This window comes from Acipenser ruthenus, chromosome 13, assembly GCF_902713425.1.
Source record: "Acipenser ruthenus chromosome 13, fAciRut3.2 maternal haplotype, whole genome shotgun sequence".
In the NCBI taxonomy this organism is placed as follows: domain Eukaryota; kingdom Metazoa; phylum Chordata; class Actinopteri; order Acipenseriformes; family Acipenseridae; genus Acipenser; species Acipenser ruthenus.
Window position 1 is genome coordinate 13,480,221 of NC_081201.1, and position 3,039 is coordinate 13,483,259.

The window sequence follows — 3,039 nt, forward strand, 5'->3', positions numbered from 1 at the left end:
ATAATGTGATATCTTGTATCAATTGTAAGTCGCCCTGGATAAGGGCGTCTGCCAAGAAATAAAATAAATCATTTAACCAGCACGTGAAGTGATTTGTGCTCTCCTCGTGCCTAAATACAAATCTACACTTTTTAAATACACGTGAAACACAGACCCGTTTATATCCTGTGTACCAATGACTATACACCAACATTAACACACGCACGCAACATACAACATATAACACACAAATGCACACAGGGGCGGGGCACATTGCCACATATACCCCCCCTTGTGCCCGGCTGCTCTGCTCCTGCCGGTGAAGGTGGGAGCAGCGTGTAGTCTCCTGCCGATGGAGGTGGGAGCAGCGTGTAGTCTCCCCCTTTTCCAGGGGACTGGTGCTGCTCTGCCTCTCTTGCAGGGGACTGGTGCGGCTCTGCCTTTGACGGGGAAACCAGCAGGCATTCTCCCTCTGCTGGTGGAGGTGGAACCAGCAGGCATTCTCCCTCTGCTGGCAGCTTGGGTCCTGGGGCTGTGGAAGCCCCGACTTCCCTCTCTTCGGGCTGTGGACGCACCGACTCCTCCCTTTTGGGCTGTGGACGCACCGACTCCTCCCTTTTGGGCTGTGGATGCACTGACTCCTCCCTTTTGGGCTGTGGACGCACCGACTCCCCCCTCTTGGGCTGTGGACGTTCGGGCTCCCCCCACTCAGGCGTAGGACGTTCGGGCTCCTCCCACTCAGGCGTAGGACGTTCGGGCTCCTCCCACTCAGGCGTAGGACGTTCGGGCTCCTCCCGCTCGGGCTGTGGACGCTCTGGCTCCTCCCGCTCGGGCTGTGGACGCAAAACCAGCAGGCATTCTTCCTCTGCTGGTGGAGACGGGGACAGCAGGCATTCTTCCTCTGCTGGTGGACCTGCTACCTGGGCTGCTGTTCCACGTATAATTGCCTCCAGGTAGCTGAGGACCAACCCCACACCTTCCTCCCAGGTGCTTAGGGTCTGTTCCCTCGCATATGCCTCCCATCGCTCTCTGTCCATAAACCGCAGGAACTGGACGACTACTGGGATAGACTGGGCCTCCAGCCCAGCATTTTCCAGCATCCAGTCCCGCACTTTGATTGCGTCTTCTGCCATTTTTTTTCCCCTCTTTTTTTTCTCTCTCTCTTTTTTTTTTAATCCAAAAATGCTGTTCCTGCTCTGGCCTGAGTCCTGGAGGCGCTGTAGATCCCATTTCTAACACCACGTGTCACAAAGACGGCCGGAGTGGGTGGCGTCAGACTAGATGCAGGAAATAAATAAACAGAGAGATGTGGTTTGGTATAAGCTGGGCGCGTGATTGCGCTCGGCATTTAATAATTAAACAGAACAGCACAGAAAATAAAAGGTTTTAAACACAAAAACACGGGACACGGCACTACACGCCAAAATAAAAAGACAAACAAAACGGACTACACAGACAAAACACGGTGAGCAGATTTAACTATTACTATTATTATTATTATTATTATTATTATCTTTACCTCCGTCTCCAATCCCGTTCTCCACTCACCGAACACCCAACCCCGACTGAGTGCTACGTGTCTCTATATATACTGTTGTGCTGGGATTCAATTACTAATTAATTATTCACTTGAATCCCAGCACGTGAATTCATTACGTGCAACCCCGTGCTCACATATTACATTTAACCAGCACAGTGATTTGTGCTCTCCTCGTGCCTAAATACAAATCTACACTTTTTAAATACACGTGAAACACAGACCCGTTTATATCCCGTGTACCAATGACTATACACCAACATTAACACACGCACGCAACATACAACATATAACACACAAATGCACACAGGGGCGGGGCACATTGCCACAGTGATGTTTAAGTGTGTTTTGTGAGTTATGTATATGTGTGTATTTTTTACATTAATAAAAAAAAGAAATCTGTTCTTATCAGTTTAATATCTGATACGTTCCCCATAGGGGGACCCGTCTATATTAAATTGATTTTTAGAAGCAGGATATGGAACCGGGGCTTGCTCCGTCCACTCCACGCATCAACCCGGTATTGCAGTACCTCCGGGAACGGGGCACAAGAAAGGTCAAAAGAGAGAGAGAGAGAGAGAGACAGGAGAGAGAGAGAGAGAGAGAAGGAGAGAGAGAGACAGACAGACAGACAGACAGACAGACAGGAGAGAGAGAGAGAGACAGCCTCCCCCTCTCCCTTTTTCTGGGTTGTATTTTTTCCCGCTCATTTTCTTCTTTTTTTTGTTTTTGTTTTTTTGTTTGTTCCAAATAAGGCAGGCCAGTATACCCAGAAGGGAGTAGGGAGGAGGAGGATGAGCGCAGCGGTAAAGCAGAAACGGAGCTGTTTAGTGGGGCAAGGAGCCCTCGCTTTCAAGGCGGCAGCAGCAAAGCGCCCCTTTGCCGGGACCGAACAGCACTTGCGTTTTGGGAAGAGTTCCCTGTTTTGTTTTGTTTTGCATTGTTTTGTTTGGCCTTGCCGCCGGGTAGAGGAGAAGGCCTTTGGGCCAGCTGGAAGGGCTGGGCCGCCAGTAAAGCCACACTCTGGCTTCTCTTCAGTTCGAATAAATCTTTCTAAGGACTAAGGCTCAGACGGTCTGTGAGGGGTTTGTTCGAGAGAAGAGGAGCAGACCTTTTTTATTTTTGACTTGCTTCTCTTCAGCTCGGCAACGTTTTATGTCTGTCATTCTGGTTTTGGCTTGCCCAATCCAGGCCGAGGGTCTTCCAAGATTTTGTTGACTGTTGAGAGCAGTTTTTCTTTTTCAGGCGGTTCCAGTTTTTTTCTTTTTCAGGCGGATCCAGGCGGGTCCAGAGAAGGAGGACCGACCATCCAGACGACCTTTGATGACCCTTTGATGACCTTGATCGTGGTCGAGCCCTGACTATAGGGACCTGAAGGAGAGTTGGACCCTGGGGGACTCCTTCTGGTCGGGCTCCAACATAGCCAGAGCCAACGGAGTAGGTATCCTGTTTAAAAACCCATTTATTACCTCCCGCAGCAGCAGGGAGGTAGAGTGTGGATGTGACCGGGGCAGTGATTAATA

General features: G+C 50.0%; 1 non-coding gene across 1 annotated transcript; it reads left to right on the top strand.

Annotated features, from left to right (window-relative positions):
- The first annotated feature begins 1,877 nt into the window (after nt 1–1,877).
- Nucleotides 1,878–2,070, top strand: LOC117418678 (U2 spliceosomal RNA). Its single transcript, XR_004546859.1, has one exon. It is a non-coding gene; the product is annotated as a U2 spliceosomal RNA (small nuclear RNA).
- The last annotated feature ends 969 nt before the right edge of the window (nt 2,071–3,039 follow it).